This window comes from Ambystoma mexicanum, chromosome 3q (genome assembly GCF_040938575.1).
Source record: "Ambystoma mexicanum isolate Mex_15411 chromosome 3q, UKY_AmexF1_1, whole genome shotgun sequence".
In the NCBI taxonomy this organism is placed as follows: domain Eukaryota; kingdom Metazoa; phylum Chordata; class Amphibia; order Caudata; family Ambystomatidae; genus Ambystoma; species Ambystoma mexicanum.
In genome coordinates this window covers 691,907,140-691,919,255 of record NC_090926.1, presented here as the reverse complement: position 1 = coordinate 691,919,255, position 12,116 = coordinate 691,907,140, and the positions used below count along the sequence as shown (strand labels likewise).

The following is a 12,116-nucleotide window of genomic DNA, read 5'->3' as shown; positions in this document are numbered from 1 at the left end:
GATCGGAACTAAACCCGTCAAAACATTTTCCACCAAAAAAAGTACATCTGAACAGGAACGGGGGCTCACAATAGCCATGACTGACAGAACATGAGACCCTGTACGAGTTTCTATCATGGAACACACGTGGATTCAAACACTTATTCAATGACTTTGAACTCCCTTTGGAACGTGTGTTTGTAATATGTCTACAGAAAACTTGGCTTTGCAAAACCCCAATGTGTGATGGTTTCACCACCCTCCTATATCCAGCGGAAAAGAATGCCAAAGGCCGTCCAAGCTCTGGTCTAATAACATTGGTGCGAATAACACAAACATGGTCAGCTCCTGTTATGACAAACCCAAATCCATACGTGCAAGGCACCCTTATCCACACGATGGCTAAAAGCACTCAACTAAAGAAGTACTTATTGATTATAAATGGATATTGGAATCCAGTAAAAATCAGTACCAAAGACTTCATAAATGCCGTTTTAGAGCTAATAGATGAGGCTATGCTAGCCTACAATAATCTGTCAATAATCTGTTGTGGAGACCTAAATTGCACTTGGTTCCAGTTCGACGAATCGCTACAGAACTATAAGCGACTAACTGATACCGCCGTTGTGGCCAGAGGGCAGAGATGGCAAAAAGAAATGATGTTGCGTGATTTGTTCATGCTTAACGGTCATGCAAAAGGCGACGTCCCGCCAAAACCAACATGGCACCGAGAAAAAATGCACAGCATACTCGATTACATCTGGGTATCTAGTAACATCGAAGCAAAGATCCTAGACCTTCAAGTCTTGAAAATGAAATATAGTGACCACAGCCTTTTGCAACTTAGCTGCATGTTGGCCACGACTTATGAGGTTGCTTTATATCAGAATGCTCTTGAAACAAATTCCAAGGGAAATCGTCTCAGACTGAATGGGAAGCAGATTCAAGGGCTTGGGATGAGGCTGAAGAATCTCCCAGCTATTCAAGGTATCAATTATATTCCACTGCTAACAGATTTCATCTCTGCCATAAAATTGTCTCCATACTATGGACAGTCGCATCGACATCTTTACAGCAAAGTGTTATACGAAGCAAAAAAGGTACTCCGTAAAGATCTAAGAGCAATAAGAAAAGGCCTTCCAAGACTAGAAGTACAAGATGCGGTGAAATCAAGACGTGCGCGTTACATAAACTGGGCAAAATCACATGCTATTGTCATCGATCAGGAACGAGCGGAGTCAATGTTGCATCTACTTTTGACTAGAAACACACGCGAAATTTGGCGGATCTTAAACACCGACTTATCCAAATACACTCCAATCTTGACAAATTCAATCTCGGGAGAGGCTTGGGGCACGCACTTCTCTTTGGTATTCCAAAAATCCAATATTGCGAAGGGTCCTCTGACTCCTGCTGATGATACTCAGTGGGATGTAGAGATGTCGCACAAAGAAATTGTTGGAGCCATAAAAGCACTAAAAAACGTGCGTGCAGCCGGACCTGATTTGATTTCTAATTTGGCCCTTAAAAAACATCCAAGTGAGTGGGCACTCTTTATTGGGAGCTTATTTACCAAAATTGCAATGCTACAAATTTTACCTGACTCGTGGACTACTGCTATAGTGGTACCAATTCACAAGAGGGGCAATTGGGACGATCCAAACAACTATAGCCCAATTGCCCTGCTGGACACGATTGGCAAAATATTTGGGTCAAATCTAAGGCTAAAACTTGCAAATTGGGCCAAGGCCTCATTGATTGCAGACACACGCCAAACTGGGTTCACGAAAGGTGTCAGAGTAGACGTAAATCTGCTAATTTTGACCATTCTCAAACTCGAATCGTTAAAGGCAAACGGAAAAATCCACTTTGCCTTTATAGATATGAAACAGGCCTTTGACAGCGTGAATCGTGGCCTGCTCTGGGCAAAACTAGCAAAATGGCGATGCCCAAACACCATTCTTTTTTTGATATAAAATTTGTATTGTTTTATAGGTACAAACAAACATAACATCGACTAATTAACACTTAGTCAATACATTAAACACACAGGTACACACTTCTTCACAAAGCTTGAATTCTTTCTCCTTTCCTTTTGTACTGTAGATCTGTTATGCTCGATGGCTTTTAGGATCGTCTCGATCGCATGCATGAGTTCTATTCTGGCAGTTCATCAGATTCTAGGCTCCTTTTTTCATGCCTTCAAGTGTCTTCCGATCTTTGCCATATCTTGGCTGCTTTCTCTGGGCATCCTCTTGTGGTATACACTCTCGTTTCCATCGGTACACACATGTCCACATCCGTTACCCATTTCTCATATTGTGGGGGTGAGGCTGAGCCCCATAATTGGGCTAGGTTCCTCTTCGCAAGTCCAGTGGATGTTGCAAACATGGGTTTTTCGTATCGAGATAGCTCTATCTCTGCATCAATCCCTAGTATCAGGAGTTTGGGGTCCATCGGTATCTCGCGGCCAACTACCATTGATAGCCTGTCGCAGCATTTTTGCCAGTAGTCTTGTATTTGTGGACATTCCCACAGGATATGGAAGAAGGTCCCTCTCGTTCGATGGCATCGTAGACGGTTGGGATCAGTCGCCCTTCCCCATTGATGCAAAGCCTCTCTGGGATAATATATTCTGTGCAAGATTTTTAGTTGGATCAACCTGATTCTGACAGAGATTGCTGTCTCTTTGGGGTACATGAGGGCAGTAGTCCATTCCTCTGATTGAATTGGGCCCACATCTCTCTCCCATTTCTCTTTAAGTTCTGTGAGTTCCATTGTAGTGAATGAGTTGATTGCATTGTACATTGTAGATGTTATTTTATGATCAAATCGCTCCATCACTATGTTCCTCTTGATCGGGGTACACTCTGGTACATTAGGGAGGTCTATCTCACTTGTGATAAGGGCGTGTCTCATTTGCCTGTAGTGGAAGTATTCTGAAGCAGGGAGATTGAATTCGTCTTTTAGAGCTTGGAATGATTTTTTTTCTCCTTCCATTACCATGTCTTCTAGACTTTTGATCCCAGCTTCACCCCAGGCCGACCACTTGGGGATACCTCTGAGCTCTGGAAGATGCTTATTATGCCACAGGGGCTGTTTCAGTGTGACCTTCCCTTCCCATCTCAGGTGTTTGTGTGCGTCCGTCCAGATCTGTGTTCTCTGAGTGGCCATTGTGGATGTGTTCTGCCGTGTTCTTTTTTGATAGAGGTTTTCCATCGGGGTGATCCCTTGCTCCGCCTGAGTATCTGCTCGGTTGTGCGGTAGGGTTGTGTCGTTGTGTAGGATGTCATTCACTACTGTCATCTGTGCTGCCCAATAACAAGTTTGTGGGTGCGGGAGTCCAATTCCTCCTTCCCATACTAAGCGCTGTAGGGTTTTCAGTGCGATACGAGGATGCCCTCCTCCCCACAACAGTTTCCTAAGCGTCTCATCTATTTTGCGAAATTCTATTTTCGGTATGTATATCGGAGCGTTCTGCAGGATGTATATGAACCAGGGGAGGGCGAGCATCTTGAATAGGGCAGCTCTTCCCAGCAGTGTGAGCAGAAGAGTCATCCAGTGCCTCACATCATTCACAAATCTATCTCTTATTGGGTGTAGGTTTTTTTCTGTATATAGTGTTAGATCTGTCGTGATCTTTATCCCGAGGTATCGGAACTGCTCTCTTTCTGTTTTGTACGGACAGTTATTTAGAGTTGTCGGATCAAGTCCCTTGATCGGGAATAACAGGGATTTATCATTGTTTACCCTTAGCCCACTAAAGATCCCATAGGTGTTTAGCATATTCGTGACGATGGGGCAAGAGAGAGCTGGGTCACTCAGGTAGATTAGAAGATCGTCTGCGTATAGGGAAACCTTGTCTTTCCAGTCCTGTGCCCACTGTAAACCTTTCCATTCCTGGGATTCTCTGAGCATTATCGCTAGTGGTTCAATCGCCAGTGCGAATAACATCGCCGATAGGGGGCATCCCTGTCTGGTGCCTTTTCCAAGTTTTACGCTTCGCGAGGACCACCCATTTACTCTGATTTCTGCTGTTGGGGCTTTGTATAGGAGTTTAGCCCAGTTTGTGACTTGAACTCCGAATCCCATTTTAGCCATTATGATCCACAGGGCCTCCCAGTGAACGGAATCAAAGGCTTTCTCAAAGTCAATAGTGAGGAGCGCCAGTGTGTCTTGTAGAGCCGGTGATCTTTCTATGGTAGTTTGTAGTCTATGAATATTCATTTGTGTGGACCTCTGTGGCATGAAGCCGCATTGGTCCGGATAGACCAAGCATGTTATCACTGTCTGTAGCCTGTTGGCTAATATTTTTGCCAGTACTTTGGCTTCAGTGTTTGAGTGAGATTGGTCGGTAGGAGCTACATGCATCCGGAGGTTTGCCTTCTTTATGTATCACCACTATACTGGCCTTTCTTAAATCCGTGGGAGGATACCCTTTTCCTTTGCATGTAAGAACATTTTAAGCATGTGTGGTGCCACTTCTGCGGTGCCAATTTTCTTCCATATTTCCACAGGGAAGCCGTTGGGTCCCGGGGTTTTCCCATTTTGGAGCTGGGAGATGGCAGTCGTCAGTTCTTCCTCTGTTATTTCAGCTTAGAGTGCCAACCTCTGTGCTTCATTTAATGCAGGAATGGTCAGCGTATCCAGTATGCTGGGATCCGTAGGGGTCATCGGCGGGGAATATAGGTTTTCGTAATAGGATGCAAAGGCTTCCGCAATATCTTGGTCCATTGTGGCCCATTCAGTGTTTGTGGTGTTTATCCGGCGTACTTGTAGGTGGCCCTCTTCTCTCATTTCCAGCCATGCAAGCATCTTGCTGGCCTTATCTCCCGTTTCGTATATTTTGGTGTGTATGGTTCTGTGTGCATGTTTTGCGCACGTTAGCGCCACATTATGTAGCTTCTTTTGCGCCACTTGTAAAGTTGTGTTGTCTCCTTCCGCTCCCGTGCTAATGAAATTTGCCTCAGCCCGTTTCACCTCTGCTTCTGCAGCTTCCACTTCGTACTGGTGCGCTTTTTTGAGTGCTGCTGTCCAGCTCAGGATTTCACCTCTCAGGGTTGCCTTGTATGCTTCCCATATTATCCCCACGTCCTCCACGGAGTCCTGGTTCAGCTCAAAGTATGCTGCAGTTGCTTCCTGAATTTTTTCTGTTAGTTCCAGGAATCCCAGGTAGTATTGTAACGCTCACCTGGCTCCCACGGAGGCGCTGGTCTGGTCTGGGTTGCTGTGGCCTCTTCAAGCGTGATGCGCAGAATTCGGACCACCGATTGAACAGGACCCCCAAATCTTGCTTGTCTGGCCCTTAGGAATATCCTTCTGCAGATGAGAAAGGGGATTAACTGTCTGCTGAATACTGTGCTTGCTCCCCCCTTTCCCCCTTCGTTCTTCTTTGACTTCCTCCAAAACCCCCGGTTTAAGCTCACCTTATGGTTTGGAAGGATGAACTCTCCATCCTGCTTCTGGTGCAGGGGCGCGCGTTCGTCCAGTTACTTCAGTGGTTTTCAGAATGGCGCTGGCTGGCAAATCCACTTGACTTTTCTGAGCGATACACCGTAAGTATGAAGATGCAAAAGTTCAAGTGTGAGCCTCCTTTTATGTTGTTTTTTCCTAACCTGTGATCTGTCTTTTATTTCAGGTGCAGAACCAAGGCGATGCGTTGAGGGGTTAAATTGCCGGTGGTAAAATCAGGTGAGTTAGTGGTGAGGGCGACCCCTCTAAATGTCTTTATAATTCCCCAGTAATGTCTTTTGTCCTTTCCCCATAGGGGCCGGGGTGCGGTACCTGCCAAAGATGCGGCGCCGACCCGAGATGTGGAATGGTTCACCAAGAAAAGCCGGTAAGTAATATGGCTGAAAATTCGGCTTTCCTCTTGTGTTCCCTTGCTCACCTTTTGTCTCTTCTTCTCTCCCCTAGGTGCAGAGATGTGGCGACTGGTGCTGAGAGCCGCGATGGAGCCGGGCGGCGTCTCGGGAACAGGTGAGTGAAGCGCGGCGCTGCAGCGAGCAACGCGGTGCTTTTAAATGGAAGTCTTCCTTCAGGAATGCTGGCGTGAAGATTCCGGATGCAGGTCAGAAGGTTGAATAAGTTCTTGGTTTTCACCTTTCTCTTCTTTCCTTACAGGTGTTCCAGGTTTGAGGCGGGCGTGGCTGGAGTCCAGGTGCAGGAGCTGACACGGTGAGCATTCAGCTGCTGGGATGCAGAACAACGCGAAGCACGTGTGGCTGTCAGGGCGTGGCTTAAATAGCCTTGGAAGAAGTTCCAGGTGAGTATTCTTCCACAGCCCCACCCAAGTAACAAAATAGTTCCTTCAGAAAAATAGTCCCTCCTAAGCCTCATTTGGCTTGGTTCTTCATGCAGCATGGTCTGCATCAGGTGAGTGTGCAGCATGGTCTGCTTCAGGTAAGTGCACCAAACACTTCCCCTTATGAGCCTGGCGCCCATGGCGCCAGGACTGATGTCCAACATGAGCCTGGCGCCAACGGCGCCAGGACAGAGTCCAAAGAGCCCCTCTAAAGGGCCGCTGGGCTTTTACCCGGGGGTGTGATGCCTGCTCCCGGGGGTGCTGGGCCTGGCCTGGTACTCCGGGGGTAGGCATCATGACAGCATGCATTCATTCCCCACCTCGGTGGCGGCTGAGGTCTCTCTGTCTCAAGCAGCATCGTGAGTGGGGAGTGATCTGAGATCCCTCGGGGTTGTAGTGTTGCCTCTATTACTTTATGTATGCTTTCGCCAGGGAGGAAAAAGTAGTCCAGTCTGGACATTGACGCATGTGCGCCCGAGTGGAAAGAGAATTGCCTCTCCTCTGGGTGAAGGTCTCTCCATGCATCCCTCAGGCCCAGTGCCGCCGTGAAGGTAGCAAGCTTGGTTGGTAGTGCCGGGTTTCTACCCTTTGTATGCGTGCGGTCCTCACTGATGTTCATTACCTCATTGAAGTCTCCGCCCATTACCAAAGTATCCGTTGGACTGTTTACTATTATCGGTGTAATCTCCTCGATTAAAGCTGCCATGAGTGTCGGGGGTGAATAGACTGCCAGTATGGCTATGGTTTGGTTCCATAGTGTGCCTTGTATGAAAACAAATCTGCCTCCAGGGTCTTGGATTACTTTAGTTATGTCGATCGGGGTCCTTTTGTTTATCAGTATTAGCACACCCCTCGAGCCCATGGAGAACCCTGCGTGAATTGTTGTCCTATATATGGTTCTCTTGAAGACTCGGCAGTTTGTGCCCGCCAGATGTGTTTCAGTGAGCATTACTATATCTGGGTCTTACCGCTTTATGTACTGCATCACTAGCCTTCGTTTTATGTTGTTTCCCAGGCCGTTCAGATTCCATGTCATAAAGGCTAACTTTTTTGTATTATTTCTTGATGTGGCCATTACTCCTTGTGTTTGGTGTTATATGCGAATGTCCTTCCCTTGCGATCTTCATGCATGCTGTGATTGTTGCAGCCTTGCTGAGCCATGTGATTAGCGAATACCTGTGTAACACCCAACGCCCCCTCCCCATACTCCACCCCCAACTGAAGCATCTGTCGCCCATTGAACAAAACAATTAACCAATCAAACTAATCGCAAGTGCGTAGCTCTCTTCGGTATTGGAAATACCTCGGTGTGCACTTGCTGCTGTGGGAGGGGGTGTCGTGCCGGTCTGTGGGCCACCAGCATTCATTTTCCGGTTGCAATATGTGTCAAACAAAGTTCGTTTGATTTCATGCCGAATCTGTTTTCATCTTTCATTCGCCTTCACAGTCATTCGTCTTCTCTCTGTGGTATTGCATCCATTTCTTGATGGGGTGGCCTTTCTGGTGGGTCGTTTAGCCGTGACCTGTTTCTTCTCCACACTTAGTGTTTGCGTGGATTTCCGTCTCCTTTCAGATTTCTCTCTGCCCAGGTCCATGCCTCTTTAGGGTCAGTGAAGTGTATTGTCGTGCCATTGTGGTATATCTTCAGCTGAGCTGGGAACAGGAGACCATATTTCACATTCAGTGTTTGAAGGCGCTTTTTGAGGGGGTCAAAGGATTGCCTCATTTTCTGCACTTCCCTAGTGAAGTCTGGGAAGAAGCCGATCTTGGAGCCGTTATATGTTATGTCTCTCTTTGCCCTGGCCATTTGCAGCACTGTCTCTGCGACAGAGCTGTCTCTGTAGTTAAGGATCTTCGCTACTACTGTTCGCGGTTGCCCACCAGGTAGCGGCCTGCCCGTCGGAACTCGATGTGCCCTTTCTATCGAGAACAGTTTTGACAAAGTCTTGGGTTCAAATAGATCGGCAATCCATTGTTCTAGGAAGAGTTCCATGCTCTCCGCCTCAGCCTTTTCGGGCAGGCCAAGTATGCAGATGTTATTCCGCCTTGACCTGCCTTCACCTTCTTCCTCCCTGCTCTCTAGTACCTTTATGCGTTCCAGTGCTCTATTCATTTGCTGACCCATGCCTCTCAGTTCGTCTTCTGCAACCGATGTACGGGTCTCCGCCTCTCCAGTGCGGGATGAGAGCTTTTGAAGATCGTGGCTTAATAGGGAGACTTCTGTGGAGAAGCCGTCCATTTTGACCTCCATAGAGGTAAGTGAGTTGGAGATGGCGTTCATCACATCCCTTAGGGACAGATTTTCTTCAGGATTTTGTGCATCCTCAGATCTGCCCGCTTCCGTTGGTGGAAGCATGGTGGTGGTTGTGAATTGCTCCATCGTGCTCTGATTGGTCCCTTTTTTTGTTGTCGCTTTATCTTTGCCCATTGCAGTTGTTGGCTGTTGGCTTGCTTTTGCCGTGTAAGGTGCAGGCTTTAGTGTTCCGAGTCAGCTTGCGGGGTAGCCTGCGCAGCGGCACTCGTGTTTGTGGGGGAGTTAGTAACCAAAGCGTGTTGCGCTCCTGTGGGGCTCTTTGTTATCTATGTGAGGACTCTCCTTATTGTTTGCCGCCGGCTGCTGGGTTGGCTTGTGGGTCTTGCCTGCGTTATAGGGGTTGTCGCAGTTAGAGTTCCGCTTGGAGGCTGAGCCCGGGGAAGTCCTGTTCGGTTGGATTGGTTGGGGGAGTTTCCTCCCTAAGTTTCCCTTCTACGGCTTGTATGACCTCCCCTGCCCTCTAAGCTTTTGTTGGGGTCCTTACCCCCGCGTTGCTTCTTGCTGTGCTGGCGGCGCGTAGTGGGGTTTGCTTTCTTATAGTTTTTATCCTTTAATTCAGGATCTACCTTCTGCACCCCACTCTGTCCCAGTTCTTGAATGGCCAGTGTTGTAGTTCGTGTTGGGGAGGGAGGGTTGCCCTGCCCTTATCATCCACCCGCCCCCACTCCTTACCGGCTTGATTATGCAGGATGTCGGCAGGCGCTCAACGTTGTACGGAGCGCCCGCAAGCCGTGGTTTGGAGCAGGAGGCTGTGTTCCGGGTGCCGTCGTTCTCTCCAGTTGCTGAGCAGGGGATCAGGTTGCAGCTGCTCGCCTCCACCGCAGGGCCGCCGAGCCCCGGATCGGGCTCCCTTGTCCGCCCCGGCTGCTTCTGTTTATGAGGGACACTCGTTTCGGGCGTCTGTCGGTCGCTTCAGGAGTGGCGATGCGCGACGCCTCCAACTTCTCGAGGTCTCCCTGCGCTCCCGCGTCGTTCTTCTCCGAGAGTGCTAGTCTGTTACAACCGCTCCTCTGACTTGGCGCGTAGCGGCCATCTTGGATTCACTTCAGTGCCGGTCGCGAAATTCTTTCCCCCACGGATTTCTCGATATCTGTTCAGCGGAATGCTTCCCAGTTTCAGTCTTTTGTAGCGACAAATGTCTGCTTTTATTTGCTGTGACTGTTCGCCTCCGTTTCAACAGTTTTCTTCAGGATTTTGGAGGATTCTGCTGGCGGCCTGGGAGCTCACACGGATCACGTTTCCATGCTGAGCCCGCTGGCCACGCCCCCGACAAACTCCATTCTTGAACCCATAATTGCCCTTCATGACCAAACATCTATTAGAGTGCGACTAAACAACAGCGGCCTGCAATCCAATACCATCTGGACCCATAAAGGTGTGAAACAAGGCTGTTCGCTTGCTGCTGAGCTATTTAAGCTATTCTTGGCTGATCTGCCAATTCATCTTGAGCAGGTTCCTTGCTTTTCGCCAATGATCAATCGCATACCGATCAATTGCATCATATATGCGGATGACTTGGTGCTGATAGACAGAACACAAATAGATCTTCATTGCCTTCTTACAAGTCTGCACGAGTATATGATTGCGAATGAACTGACAATAAACACATCAAAAACAAAAATCATATCAGTAGGAAACTTAAAAACTAAGAAAGATCAAGCCTTCAGATGGAAAGTCGCGGATGCCCACATTGCCTCTGTGGACTCCATAAAATAACTAGGTATTGAATTCAACAACTCGAGCTTCATTGGGTCAATGAATTAAAATCAAAAATGCAGAGGCTTGCGCTGCAAGCTGCGAAAATCAATAGGAATTATGTAAAGTTTTCACTGGAACCTGTCCTAAGATTCTATCTCCAAAAAGCTGTGCCAGTCATAACTTTCTGCGCCGAGGCAGGGTGGAATATATGCGAAGTAACTTGGCAAAAACTAGAAGGGCTCTTTTAGCGACGTGTTAAGGTTGCCACAATCAACATCTATGACGATATTGCGACACGAATTATCCTTAAACTCTCTTCATAGCAGAGTGGTCTGGAATTCAATCATGACAATGCGCAAGATGGCTCTAAAGACTCTGGCACCAGCCTACCAAATTTTTGCCAACAACTATGCTCCTAACAACCAAAATTTACTTAACTCGTGGTTTCGTAAACTATTGTCATTTCTGATAGCCGCCGACATAAATAATCAAGAGATTTAAATCGCCCGCAATGCGCAAAAAAGAAATTTGACAATTGGGCCTGGATTGTAAATCAAGAAAATCGGCAAATAATGCAATCAAGAAAATCCATGAGATGCGACCCCAAAAAATGAAATGATCAACCACGATATCTAATGCATTGTCCATCTCGCCATCATCGCGAACAATTTCTTAGGTTTAGGATAAATATCCTAAAAACAAAAGAAATACTTTGGCTAAGGAAAGACAAATCAATAAAAGATAATCTTTGCCGCTTCTGTGGACTGTGCGTCGAATCTTTGAAACATTTGATCACTGAATGCACCCAGACAGCAATCCAACACGCATTACATCTTGGAAAGTTTGCCCCACTTGACAATCACATGGACGACTGGTGGTCTAGGAGAATCTCTGGGAACAACATAAAACTTGTCTGTGCAATTGTGAATTATTTGGACATGATTTTGGCAGTAGATGTCTAATGTAGCGCATCACTGTCAGATTTTTTTCACTCGATTGGCATTGTGAGCCTGGAATTAATTAACTTATGAGTTGTGTTGTTCTTAGTGCAAAGAAATGAGGGTGTGAATGTTTAGAAAATTGCTTTGGCCCTAAATTTCTTTGATTCTTGGTAAAGTGTGATGAACTCCTTTTTTTGTAACAAAAGTTTGTGCCTCGTGTATAAACTGTAGTTTATTTCAAATAAAAAAATAAAAATAAATGGAAGACATCATTTCGTACTCAGTGGGGGCATTTTAAGTGTGTGCTTATGCTTTTTTTGGCTGTGTAATGCCCTGGCCATGTTGCACAGGTTCACAAAGAAGATCTTCCGAACTATCGAGGTATATTCATGGTTCAGTCTACTGACCTGGGCAATGCTTGTTCTACTTCTGAGTTCAATATCTCAGCCAGATGATTTCATGACTTATTGCCCTAATCTACAGGTTCACATCCAACATGTCAGACTGTTAGAGGTGGAGAGAGAATCGGCTCTATCCAAAAATTGTTTAAGTGACAATTCCAAACTACTCACGATGAGGTCTTGTGCTATGTGCTATCACGATAAGGAATCCGAATAGACAGCAAGAAGGCAGAGATAGTTTGAATCCGGCTGCTCCCAAGTAAACATAAAGCAGTACAACTGTTGATTGGATTAATCAATTTCTAAAGGCTGTTTATACTGCAGATCTTGCAGCTTTTTTGCCCCATCCCCTGACACTCCTCTCTGGGTATGCCAGTATGCGCATCATCCTTAAGCAGTACCAAGAACTCCGACATTGTTGACTCCCCAAGCATCTCAAGAACATAGTCAGCAGATCAAGAACATGCATTCTGAAGGCC

At 46.8% G+C, this 12,116-nt stretch overlaps 1 protein-coding gene across 3 annotated transcripts in view; it reads left to right on the top strand.

The window, feature by feature from the left end:
- The window catches only part of HEXD (hexosaminidase D), a 750,596-nt gene that overhangs the window by 643,479 nt on the left and 95,001 nt on the right, over positions 1-12,116 (top strand). The window lies entirely within an intron of this gene.